The 14,219-nt window shown below is 32.7% G+C and overlaps 1 long non-coding RNA gene across 1 annotated transcript; it reads right to left on the minus strand.

Moving 5' to 3' along the window:
• Positions 1-11,393: 11,393 nt before the first annotated feature.
• LOC127732415 (uncharacterized) lies at positions 11,394-13,112 on the minus strand. Its single transcript, XR_007996243.1, has 4 exons — positions 12,981-13,112; positions 12,574-12,759; positions 12,008-12,180; positions 11,394-11,710 (listed from the first exon to the last, which is right to left on the minus strand). It is a non-coding gene; the product is annotated as an uncharacterized LOC127732415 (long non-coding RNA).
• Positions 13,113-14,219: the final 1,107 nt, after the last annotated feature.

A 14,219-nucleotide genomic window follows, 5' to 3' on the forward strand; every position in this document is an offset into this window, starting at 1 on the left:
TCAATCAAATGATATCCTTCTGACGCTGACAGAACATGGTACTCCAGATGTCAGTGTCGGTATCAATCAAATGATATCCTTCTGATGCTGTCAAAACATGGTACTTCAGATGTCAAGTGTCGATATCAATCAAATGATGCCCTTCTGATGCTCACACAACATGGTACTTCAGATGTCAGTGTCAGTATCATTCAAATTATATCCTTCTGATGCTCACAAAACATGGTACTCAAGATGTCATTGTCAGCATCAATCAAATGATATCCTTCTGATGCTGACAAAACATGGTACTTCAGATGTCAGTGTCAGTATCAATCAAATGATATCCTTCTGATGCTGACAAAACATGGTACTCCAGATGTCAGTGTCGGTATCAATCAAATGATATCCTTCTGATGCTGTCAAAACATGGTACTTCAGATGTCAGTGTCAGTATCAATCAAATGATGCCCTTCTGATGCTCACACAACATGGTACTTCAGATGTCAGTATCAATCTAATGATATCCTTCTGATGCTCACACAACATGGTACTTCAGATGTCAGTGTCAATCAAATGATATCCTTCTGATGCTGACAAAACATGGTACTTCAGATGTCAGTATCAGTATCAATCAAATGATATCCTTCTGATGCTGACAAAACATGGTACTTCAGATGTCAGTGTCAGTATCAATCAAATGATATCCTTCTGATGCTGACAAAACATGGTACTCCAGATGTCAATGTCAATCAAATGATATCCTTCTGATGCTCACAGATATCAGTGTCAGTATTTAAGTATTTTTGAATTTTGACTATCTTTTTTCTGAGTTAACTTTTCAAATTCCTGTTTGTAAAGCGAAACAACACAAATGCCAAAAAAAGTTATGAATATGTAAAAAATAGCCAATGCCTTATCTAACATATATTTTCAATAAGACAATCTTAATTTAACACCTACAAAGACTATGATGAGGCTGAACTATTTATTGTCTATCTCTGCTGAATTTTTCCGTAAACTTGATACAAAATGACACATGTTTTCTCTTTATTCAAGTATGTCAATTTCATCATGTTTCCAATGTCAAAGTAACACCACAGATGACATTTCTGTACTATGTTTGAATTTCGGGGTTGAAATCAAGGTTTTTTTTATACCTGCACATTTAATTTACAAGCATTTTCTGTTTTGTTTATAGTAATTTTCGCTTAAATTGTTACCAGCTATTTTACTTTGATTTTAAGTTTACGTTTGTACACAATGATTTTAGTTTGTTTACAACGGTTATTGTGTTTTGTATTTGTTTAAACGATTTTATTTTGTTTCCAGTGATTTTTATTTGTAACCATCCATGTGTTTGTAGTTTAAATTATATAGTAATTTTGCTTTGTAAGCTGAGATTTGAAATTTTTTTCAATGAATTATGTTTGTTAACAGTGGTGTTTGTTTGTTTACAGTGAATTATGGTTTGTTGACAGTGATGTAAGTTTGTTGACAGTGGATCATGGTTTGTTGACGGTGATGACTGTTTGTTTTCAGTGAATCATGGTTTGTTGACAGTGATGATTATTTGTTTTCATTGATCATGGTTTGTTTACAGTGAATCATGGTTTGTTGACAGTGATGATTATTTGTTTACATTGATCATGGTTTGTTTCCAATGTGCAAAGTTAATGACGAAATTGATTTGATTGATTCATGTTTGCTTAACGCCCAGTGTCGAATATTTCATGAATGTTCAGAACGAGAACAAATTAAAAATAAATACAATAGGTAGGTCATGTAATAGAGCTCGTCCAGGATGAAGGTAATGGGACATTTCGACTGTCTCTGAAAAATAAGGATATACAGCATAGGGACACATTTTGCTTGTAACAGGCTACCCACGGACCACTCAAACAGATGTTGCAAGGGTTCTTAACGTGAAGAGAGTGTGTCACTCTCCATACAGGAGACATAGGATTTCATGTCCATATTCTGACTGGATGTGGCTGAAATTGGTTTGCTTAGTAAAGAAGTTAATTTAGAATTCGGGAAATCAAAATGATAGTTGTTGGCTTTATGTTTGGAAGCTTATACTCCATTCTTAATGAGATGTCATAAATATGCATACAATTATCAGAACGAGGTTAAGGTCGTATTCCTAGCAACATGGCCGATACACAAGACAGCAGTGGAACACAGGACTTAACGATCGTTCCGTCAATATCATTTGGATTCGTTGAATTGATAATAAAAGGAAGTAGTCAGAGCTTTGGAATAAAAGAAGTGTCCAAGGGTTATAAGTACTTTAGCGAGAAGTACTTAACAAATATTACTGGTAAGTTATTCAGTTTTTTTCAACTTCCGCCTTTCACTGTTTCAGTTTCAGTGTTTGTTTACATGTGTAAACTGTCCTCTTCTTCTTTAGTTTAGACAAAAAACATCAACATACTGATGTTTACTATCCAGCAAAATGCACAGCTGTTAAGTTGATTAATGCAACATGTCGGTGTTGCTCGTGTACCTTATATTACCTATCCTGTATTTGCCACCTCTATCAGATGAACCACTGCCATCGGCACTGTTATCTTTTGTCTGTGAAGATTCTTGTTGAATCCTTATGAATTGTCACAGTATGAATATCCTCGGACACAATAAAAACGGTGCATTTATAGAATAAGATATAGATAAAAATATTGAACAAATACTCTGTACACTGTACATACCCCACTTACATTATATCTACAAATTTACAGTTCCCATTTCTGATGGGACTGCAACTTAAATGTCATCTTTAGCGGCCGGTGTTATAGTTGTTGATGTTGTCTGTCGTGAATGTTTCTTTTTTTAGATTCCTGTCAGTTATGGCCTTTCCATGTAATATGATTGATTGATTGATTGTTGGTTGCTTAACGTCCAGTGGCAAATATTTCATGCATATTCAGGACGAGAACAAGTTAACAATAAATACAATAGGTAGGTTCTGTAATAGGGGCTTCCGGGATTAAGGTCGGAAAAATTTAGACTGCCACGGGAAATAAGGGTATATTGGATAGGGACAGAAATTAAGCCTTGCAACAGGTCACCTACGGACCCCTCAAAGAGTTGTTGCATGGGTTCTTAACGTGCAAATAGCGTGGCACTCTCTTTACACGAGGCATCGGATTTAACGTCCCCATTCTGACCGGACGTGGCTGCAAATTTGTACATCCCGTACAGCCAAACGGACGGCCCACTTTAGCAAGGGTTTAACTGCCGGTCGGAGGAAGACCAATGATGACCATACTTCTATTCCCCAGTCACCCTTGGGGGTCACGTAATATGAGGCAGGTGTACTGTTACATGTGAAAAAGGACGAAGTCTCATAATAATGCGAATCCAGGGAGGGGCACGGGGAGCCCGGGCCCCCCTTTTGTAGGAAAAATTTGGTTGATTATATTAGGAATCACTGAAGCATGAATGGAGCGGGCGTTTATAGACAGGCAACCACGAGGATTAAGGTCTACCTTCTTCAACCCAATGAAAGCACCTCTGCCTCCTGTTGCTGATTTATGTGCTGCAATATCAGACATAGACAACAGCTGTCTTTTGTTGTCAGTCACTACACACCACAACACTACTGATATGGTTGAGACAAGATTTGGAAAATATCCAAAAGGATCCCCAATCAGCTACCAGCAAAAACTATCCAATCATTTCATTCCGAATGTCTTAGATGCAGATTTTCCCCTTTTGCCTCTTGAAAACATGATGGAAAATGAATTGTATCTAGTTTTAGAACAAAAAAAGAGCACTAGTCTTGACTCTATATATGTAACTGTTGAGGAGAGCATTTTTGCATATATATTTTTAACAATTGAAATTCGTATGATAGTGTCAATCAATTTTGTACAGTATATATTTTGATAAATAAGAAATGATATTATAAATAATAAAAATGAGGAAATGTTGTTTGAATGCCAATGGGACAAATACCCACCAGAGTTCAAATGAAGTAGATGTATGACTATTTATATCTAAAAAAATTCGCTTATAGTATATTATTTGAAACAAATCTCACACATGTGTAATGCACATTTGGAAAGGACTTGTTGGATGGAACATTGCATTATGGTATGATAATTGTCAACTAGAACATTTCACTAAAGTAAAAAAATAATAAAAAACAACAACATAAATATGGATAAAACAACGACGGATTGTTTCAAACTGTTCAAAATCTGGAAACCAATAAAAACTCTGATCTTGTGTTAACAAATGGACACAGTCAATATTATTTTAAATACTTCTTCTATATATATTTTATAGTAAAATGCTTCTTATGGTGAATGATGAATACCAGAAGTTGTTTTATTTTTTCAGATAATGATCCTTTTGTTGCAAGATTAAAGACAACTCGTAAAGTTGTAACAGAAAGTATGAGACATGGGTTGTTGTTTGAGGCTATTGCAGCCAATGCATAAGCTACGGTAATTAAAATGACTATAGCCAATCATAATACAGTTTTTGTAGTTATAATAATTCTACTTTTTTTTACAATAACCCTTTCCAAAGTTTGTTTTATTTATGACACAAAGTTTCTTAGCTAATTAATGTAAATTTATGTAACACAAATGAATCTAACTATTGTAAAAATACATGTTTTAGTGTATGAGGGTGTGCATGGGGTTTACATAATAGACAATAATTGGCCAAATATACCAAGTAATGAGCCCAAAAACAAAGAATAGAGAAAAAATGGTAATAAAAATAAAGAAACGAGATTATTGGAGTGCTAAAACATAAAGAATAGAGAATAATTAACAAAAAATATAAAGAATAGAGAAAAACAATAAAAAAATACAGAAATAAAGGACTCCTCCAACAAACCTTTAGTTCAGTATAGATTTGACCTGTATAACTGTCTATATCAGTGTTTTAGTACTGTTTGAATGGGATTAGAAAAAAAATTTAAACTAAGTAAATAAAATTTCTGTTATTATTTCTTTTTCATTTAATTTGTAGCTTTTTATTACATTGTGTGTTTCTTCCAGCTTCAAGATGACAGTGTTAATGTTTTTCCTTGTGGCATTATCGTTAGCCCTTTCTCTCCTTAGCTGGCAGCAAGTCCTGACACAAAAGTATACAACCCATTAATGGTGCCAACTTATGGGTTGTTTGAGATCAAGTGTCCTGTCAAGCAATTACAGGAATGCAACTATCTCACAAAAAGTGGACATTGAAAACTAATCATAATCACTATCACCAAATTATTATGCAACTTGCTGTTACTGGGTTGAGGTGGTGCCATTTGTATGTGTGGCGCACAGTTGAAAGTCATCTGGCGTGCATCAAATTTGATGAAAATGCGTGGAAAGACATGAAAACCAAACTAGACATATTTTACTTTTATTATTGCCTTTAAAAATTTTTTTAATGTGTTACAGAACGGAAATTTACTGGTATTCAATTTTATATTTCACAATGGGACATTAAGGATGGTATTTACCAAGAAATTATCTTAATATTGTTAATTGAAGAAAAGAGTTGGGTTTTTAACTTTTTAATAAGAATATATTTATGAATAATAATTTACCATTAAATATTTTACTTGTTAGGGAGTAACTTTGAAATACAAAAGTATTGGCACACATTTTTCCTGTTAGTAACTCTTCTCAACTTTTAAGGGTGTTTTCCACCAGGTATTAAATTAAAATTAAAGGTATGGTGTGGGGTGAGGAGGTACTTGAATAAAACTTGATGGTTGTTTGTATTTTTTCAATAACAGCTTTGTGAATCAAATTATAGATATATGTATAATAGTTCACCAATTTAGTTTATATATATGTATATGATTCAATATTGTTCATGAATTTGTGGTTTACAAAAGAGCACAACACACTTAATTTTATAACAGTCCTTACTATATGCTATATACTCTGTTAAATGAATTTTCCAAAGTTGTTTTAACTTTTAAAAAGAGCAAAATTATTCTTCATCACTGAAAATAACTATTTATGATTTGTCCTTTAAAAAAATCTATTAAAAATAAAGCCATTTTTCAAAATTAATATTTAGTTCAGGATTTTACATGTTTTATACCACTTAGTGCCAATCTTTAACTAGAGGACCTTTAAACAAGGTCAGCATGTTTGCCACATTCCAAAGCTGGTTGATAGTACCAACCATACTTAAAGGAATAATATTATCAAAGATATGATATTCTTTTACTCTGCGAATATGTCTCTTAATGTGAATTCTTAATTTAGCAATAGTTTGAGTTTCCTCCACTTCCTTTCTGCTAAACTGACCATGGCTCATAAGGAAAGGTGGAGTGTTCACTGTTATACCTGTACCGTCTAAAACTTTGTTAAGCACAAAACCTTTGTCTGCCATTATACTATCCCCACTCTCTAGTAGTTCAATTAAACCACACAGTTTAGTGATTTCTACATCTGACATAGAACCAGTGTATAAACTGGAAACACAAGTTAAAGCATGAGGTGAAATACCAACAAGACCTTTCCATGTATGGGAACTTTTATAGAAGAGTAACATTTTGAGCCAAGTGCAAGGGATGAGGGTCTCTCTGTTTGAATCTCATTGCAGTCAATGACAACTCTAGTACTTGGATACAACATTTTAAAAACATCTGGCATTTTAGCTTCAATGTTATCCTTACTTGGCCATATATTAAAACTACCTAAAACAAAATATAAAAAATTAGCCCAAGTTATATAATCTTGCGACTAACTGTAGAAATATGACCGTTAAATCGGACCGCCAAATCTTGAGTTAGGAGCCCACACTTGAGTCTACATAAAAACATAAAAAGTTCATCAATGAGTAACATGTTTCTTTGTCTTCCAACAGTTACATTAACAGTATCTAAAGATTTATAGTAATAACTTATCATAGAACTAGCTGCAGGTTTAAAGAATGTAGTGAACATGGACATAGATACAAATCCAGTATAAAATAAAATCAAAGAGTCATCTTTTGAAAATATGGAAATTCCAAATCTTTCTATCTGTAATGTTTCCTGTAGACGCTGTATTTCTTCCTGTTTGTCCTGTAATATCTTCTCAAGTTCTTGTTTCTGGGTGAAGAAATTTCATCAAATGCACTGGAAAACAATTGACATCATGTATATAAGTATATTTTCGGTAATGTATGCTAAACAACAGTGTTTTTGTCATAAATATTCAAATTAATTGGTTAGATAAAACTTAATTAAAATGTTTATTTTCTGGCATGCCTTTTTATTTAGATGAGTATTGTATTAATTAATGGTGTATATTATAAGAAACACAATATATAATACAACATAGATATATTCAACAACCACTGAATTTGCATAGGAAACCTGGGTGTCTGCAAAAATTTCTGAAGGTGACACATCAAGTCTCCCATACTTTATATGAATAATTGGAAAATAGAAATAAAAAAGGGAAAAAAAATATCTAACATGTTTGATAACTTTCTGTAGATTATATTGGAAAGTACTATATATATACATTCTATACCTTGATTCTTTTTGATCGAATTAGCTCTCGCCGCGATATAGCCTTTCTGTGCTAATGCGGCGTAAAGCAAACAACAATCAATCAATCAATTGATTTTATTTGATGACTCCAACTGACCAGCAGCTGTATAACAACAGATTTTTTTTTATTCCATACCTCAGTACTATCTTTCTGTCCAGAGCTTTCTGTCCAGCAGCAGTACATGATGTAAATTAATTCATTCAAAATAATTAATTACAATTGCAAACTGATTTTAAAGAAACAGTTTGACAACTGAATAACCATCTTGAGAATGATTTATGGTCATGTTTACTTTCAGCTCATCATACATATCATAATTTATCACAGAAGTCTGACAAACAAAAAAAAGACAGACAATTTTAATCGTTCAATAAATCATTAATGAAATTGACATTTGATATTGTGATACATACTTTTAAGTACATCTTGAATGTATTTGAGAGCAAAGTTTAAATAAAAAAGAAATGAATATCTGATCTGCAGATATTTCTAAACGTGTATATGAATTGAAGGATGTGTAGGATACACATCATTTAGACAGCAACCCAAAATTAGAAATACACAAAAGACAAGTGTCTATACAGTATGTCAAGCTCTGAATTTGCCCATGACAAGCTATAGGTTTATTTTTTATTCCAAATATTTTCAGAATGTTGATCTCCGTAATTGTCATCCAATCTTGGAACCCCCCCCAAGAGTGACTGGGGAATAGAAGTATGGTCACCATTGGTCTTCCTCCGACAAGCAGTAAAACCCTCGCTAAAGTAGGGCGTCCGTTTGGCTGTGCGGGATGTACAAATTTGCAGCCACGTCCGGTCAGAATGGGAACGTTTAATCCGATAAATCGTGTAAAGAGAGTGCCACGCTCTTTGACCGTTAAGAACCATTACAACAACTCTTTGAGGGTCCGTAGGTGACCTGTTGCAAGACTAAATGTCTGACCCTATCCAATATACCCTCATTTCCCTTGGCAGTCCAAATTTCTCCGACCTTAATCCCGGACGCCTATATTACAGAACCTACCTATTGTATTTATTGTTAATTTGTTCTCGTCCTGAATATGCATGAAATATTTGCCACTGGACGTTAAGCAACCAACAATCAATCAATCAATCCAATCTTGGATCTAATATCATCTGATTGGGAACTCAGTCATCTAATCATTCCCTGTATTTATTCTTTTATTTGATGTGTATGTTTTCAATATCGTTCATCTCTCTGTCAACTGTTTGGACCAAGAAAAGACCGACTGTTTAAATAAAAACATAATGAACATGCATAAAAAAGGTAATTTTAGAAAAGCCCTTAACCAACACCTTAATTTATAAAATCTGATTAGAAAAAAAAGGATTACCTGGTTTGTTATGCGATCATAAGCAAGTAGGTGATATTAACTCTTTACTGTTTGTGCTTTTTTTAAGGAATTTAACATGGAAATGAACAAGATTTTCCAATCATAAAAAAAAATGCTTTTACAATTTACCAATGTTTATTTTTATTTTTTACATTGATAAATAGTATAACACAAAATTTTAAAACTCAGTTTCAGTCATATACCATGACAACTGTTGCCATAGCAACGAATTAAACAGCAAGTAAAAGCGGATTTTACAACGTTTTTAGTGTGTTTCAAGACTTCCATCCACCAGAACATGAACTTATATAGTCAAATAGGGTCTTTTCTAATAAGAGCTTTACCTGGTATTGTTTACTGGAAAAAATGTTGGAGTTTTGTTTTACATAAATCTGACCGTTCATATAAATTTCTGTTGCTAAGCAACAACCTTTTCTTCCTAAAAATATTGATTTTGTCTTGTTACCTTCAATACTGACTGTAAGTAGCAGTTTACACTTAGTAACACTTTAAACTAATACAAGTTATTTCCACATAGTTGTAAAAACTTGTAAACCAACTCAGTTTTATGGTTGCTATGGCAACCATGCAACTTTAAAAAATTAAAATTCGACCATAGGTACTATCATATTTTCTATTTTGTTATGTAAACTGTATTCAGTCGAAATAAGTGATAAAATTGAGAATGGAAATGGGGAATGTGTCAAAGAGACAACAACCCGACCATAGAACAGACAACAGCAGAAGGTCACCAACAGGTCTTCAATGCAGCGAGAAATTCCCGCACCCGGAGGCGTCCTTCAGCTGGCCCCTAAACAAATATATATACTAGTTCTGTGATAATGAACGCCATACTAAACTCCAAATTGTACACAAGAAACTAAAATTAAAAATAATACAAAACTAACAAAGGCTAGAGGCTCCTGACTTGGGACAGGCGCAAAAATGCGGCGGGGTTAAACATGTTTATGAGATCTCAACCCTCCCCCTAAACCCATAGCCAATGTAGAAAAGTAAACGCATAACAATACGCACATTTAAAATGACTTCACATAAGATTTGAAGTTTTTATTTCAGTAAGGGGCGTGAAAAACCAAATGGTTGCTATGGCAACAGAAAAATTGAAATTCCTCACCGTATGCATCAATATGAAAAAAAATTAAAGTTTGACTTGTTTATGTTTATTGTTTTGTTTTAGGTAAACAGATACTTTGATATGATACAAATAGTATCTTGCCGAACCATTTTTTTTGTTTGCTCTTTTGTTATTATAGCAGGTGCTCGGCATACTACTGACAGTTCAATTATACATAAGTGTATGTCCAAAGGTGTTGCAATAACCTACCTTTTAAAGAAACCTCTGTCCTTTTCTGTTGATGTTGAAACATCCATTCATTGTGTAGTTATTTTCCATCCTATCCAAGAACTTGATAGTGTTGATATTCAATTGTATCTCAACACATATAAAGTCCCCAGTAAGGATAGTTTTTTTTTCCATTTCCATTTTTTTCCCACTAAAACAAATAAGTAATATTTAACATAATACTTTTTCATTTTTCTATCCTTTACTTTTTTTTCATTTTCTTATTTTTTAATCATGAACTCAACAAGAACTATAAATTATTAATACATAATACATAAAAATATTGTTTATTTAACACTTGACAGTTAATGCATGACTATTGTGACATTCATAACAGTTGGTTTCTCTTTCTACCATTTTCTTTAATTCAATTTCTAACTGGTTTTCCTTCAACACTATGCCATTTTTGAAAGCAGTTTCTTTCAGGTACTAAACATAGACACACTGAACATTTTTCACAACAGAATACAGTTTTATTATGTTGAACAGGCAAATTATTCATCTTTGCATGAGCATAACAATAAGTACAACGCAGTCGATTAGAATTTTCATTAAAAGCAGGGGTGCATGCAAACGATTCATGCTTCTTTTCTAATGATTCAACATCTAACAATGATCTAACCAACGACTCTCTGTATTCTAATTGTCCAAAATGTGCAGAAAGTGATTCGAATTTATTTGGAAATTCAGTTCTGAATTCCTGGAAGAGAATGAAAGAATTTAATACCATCATATCAAGGCAATGGAAGAACAATACTTTCCACCAATGAAATTTAGTTTTAATATAACACCGATGCCTTGACAGATATTGGTTTGACTTGTCCACACCAAACATACCTTCATTGTAACTTTTAATACATTCTGGTTGCTTTACAACCTGTTTTTTCCAACCAGTTCTAGCTTGAAAAGTTCTGGTGCAACCAGATACCTTACTACCTGTGTGTATAGGAGAAACAATTGTTACTACCTTACAATCTTTCCACTGAACTGTCAAAAATCTGTTTTCTCTATGCCATCTAAAGTCGCCCCTGCCAGCAAGCTTTTCCCAGCCATCATTTTTTCTTAAACACACTAGGCTTGGCAGTACTGTTTCCACGAACAGCTCCTATGGTGTACACTTTCTGGTCTAACAAATCATTAATTAAATTTAAAGTTGTATAAAAACTATCAATTAAAAGCCTATAACCTTGATTACAATAACTTGGCATTAAATTCATAACTACACTATATGCCAGACCTTTTGATAAATTAGTTATTTGAGTTTTTTTTTTCCTTAATAAACATAAAAATCACATGTATAGCCAGTAATGGTATCAGCTAATACCCAAAGCTTAATCCCAAATTTTACAGGTTTATCTTTCATGAATTGCCTTATTCCACTCCATTTATGTTTTGACCTAACAATTCTTTCATCAACAGCAATCTTTTCATAAGGTTGAAAAAGTTCCCTTGAAATATTTCTTACATGTTCAATGATTGGTTCTACTCTTGTTAGTTTATTATCTGCAAAAACATGAAAAAGGAAGATTATGTGATATGTGAATATTAATAAACTGAACACAACAGTCAACATTAATACAATACTAAGTCAGTCAGTAAACACTGATAGATAGAGAACTGATAGTAAGATAACTTATGTCTATCATTGTCTATAGTATATTGAAAACCCATGGTACGAAACATATTTTTTTAATTTCAAAGTAAATAGGACAGGAATATCATTATTTAACAATGATAATTCATACATTAAATTAATCTTAAGATTAATCTTAGGATTTAATTTCCTGGACAGTCTCTTACCTTTGTCAACATCAGGTAAAGGTGTGATCTGTAGAAATGAAAGGATGGCCTTAAATCTTAAGCATGACATACACAATGGAACAGGGTTGAATCTGTACAGGACATCTCTACTCCAGTAGCGGTCAACAGTACTGAGTTTCATAAAGGACATGTATATCAATATACCAATGAACCTAAAAAATCTTACATAATATATATTTGCAGAAAGTAAGCTGAAATGAAATTTAACATTAATCAAGGCTTCTTTATTTTTTCCTAAATTTTTTTTTTTAAGGTGGCTGTCTTATTAGAATAAAACATATATCTTCATGTAGTACTGACATTTATTCCAAATGATGTTCTTGTGATTAGATGATTTAAAACTTTAACACAGACTTACAAGCCAGATAGTGTCTCATGCAATATTCAATATGAACATATTGCATGCATAAACATTATTAATTAAATGAAAGAATGCTACATGTACATTAAATGAAAGTATTTGCTTTTATTGAATATGTCCTTTCTAGATTTTCTGCACGTATATGTACAATGTCATTGTTTTAATTTGTGTTGCTAAGTTTTACTTTTCCATTTCCTGCTCTGTAACAACTTCCCAAGTTCCAGTAGGTCCAGCATATGACTGAAATCTACCATTCCTGATATGGTATGCAGCATGTTGATTTGTAGACAAGCAGAGAGATGTTAGCAATGTACCAGTTAAAATCAATTTAAAGAAATCAACAGGAGAGGTCAATAACTTCAATGTGTGTCTGGAAATAAACAGCAATAGTTTAGAATATTCTGGAAACTTTTCCCAAATAGCATTTCTTATTTATTTACACTGAGATTTAAAAATAATATTAATTCACATCTTTTTCTCCCTGAAAATTATGGTTACATGTAGGACATGTAGTTTAGTAATGAAGACAAATGTTAATAAATTTTGAACTGTAATTCACAAAAAAAATTATCTATAAGACTATTATTTAACCTAGACAATCTTCCAAATTGTATGCCTGGTTTCCTGTTTGGTTTGAACTGGACTGTTCTCGGATCTGGAGCCCCATCATCATTGCTGTTTTCATCTTTCCAGTAGATCCTTGTACTATTGGTGGTACATGAACTTGATCCACTTTCAACTGATGATTGTGAAGATCTGTTAAAAATGACATGAAATAAACTTCAATAATGATTAGAAATTATGTAAATGTAATATATGTAGGAGGTCTTCTTTATTAATTGGACTGTTAAAGGACCGAAGTTATCTGATGGTATCTGAGGAATTATAGGAAAAAGTCTAATTTGCCTAACGGAAAGACAATAATTAGTGAAAACTGCGAAAAATAGCGCTGGACAGCTTATTTTGAATACGAAAGCTATTAAAGATGCATAAAGTCTAGAAAAATAGATCTAGTCAATAAAAATAGCGTTCGCTTGGCATTTTCGATAATAAGCGAGCATTTTCGGGATATTTATTAGCAATTCAAACTGCCAGGATTATTTATTGATAATGTTTTTATTTAAATTAGATAGTCTGCATTATTGTGTAATTTTGAATACAAACATATAAGTATCTGTTGGTATCCATGGATTATCATGATCAAAATCATTTAATTCTTCCTCATTGTCACCAAGTAAGAAGTCCAAATAATCTTCCTCTTCTTCAGACATTCCTTCATCTGTATAAGGCTCTTCATAGTCATCAAAATCTGAGAGTAAAAAATATGCATTTCACATTTTTCAGAACAAATACAAACACAGGCGCGGATCCAGAGCTTAAAGCAGGGTTTTTTTTAGAAGCATTTTTGAACATTATAGAAGTTTTCTCAATTGTTATACCAAACCTTATGTTTTCAATACATGGCACACTTTTTGTTCATCCGGCATATGGTTATTCAAAATTAACATTTTAGATTAGCGTAGTTATTTAATTACAGATAAAAATACTTCAATAAAAGAAAATGGCAAACATTTAATGTACAAAGTTATCCTAAAATGTCTATTGTTGATAGTTTCATCCTGATGTTATAGGCTCTAGCATACTGATCAATCACTGATTCACTACACTTTTAACAATTTTCGTGCTGATATGAATATGCATTAAAGCAAGGAAATTGAGTCTCTCGCTTGTCATGGTTCATCACAAATAGGTCTTTAAGAGTTTGAGAGGGATGAAAGTCTTGTGCTCTTAATATGGCTGTTTGGAGGTATTCTGTTTTTTTCGTGAGAT

The sequence above is a fragment of the Mytilus californianus genome, unplaced genomic scaffold, assembly GCF_021869535.1.
Source record: "Mytilus californianus isolate M0D057914Y unplaced genomic scaffold, xbMytCali1.0.p SCAF_24, whole genome shotgun sequence".
Lineage (NCBI taxonomy): Eukaryota > Metazoa > Mollusca > Bivalvia > Mytilida > Mytilidae > Mytilus > Mytilus californianus.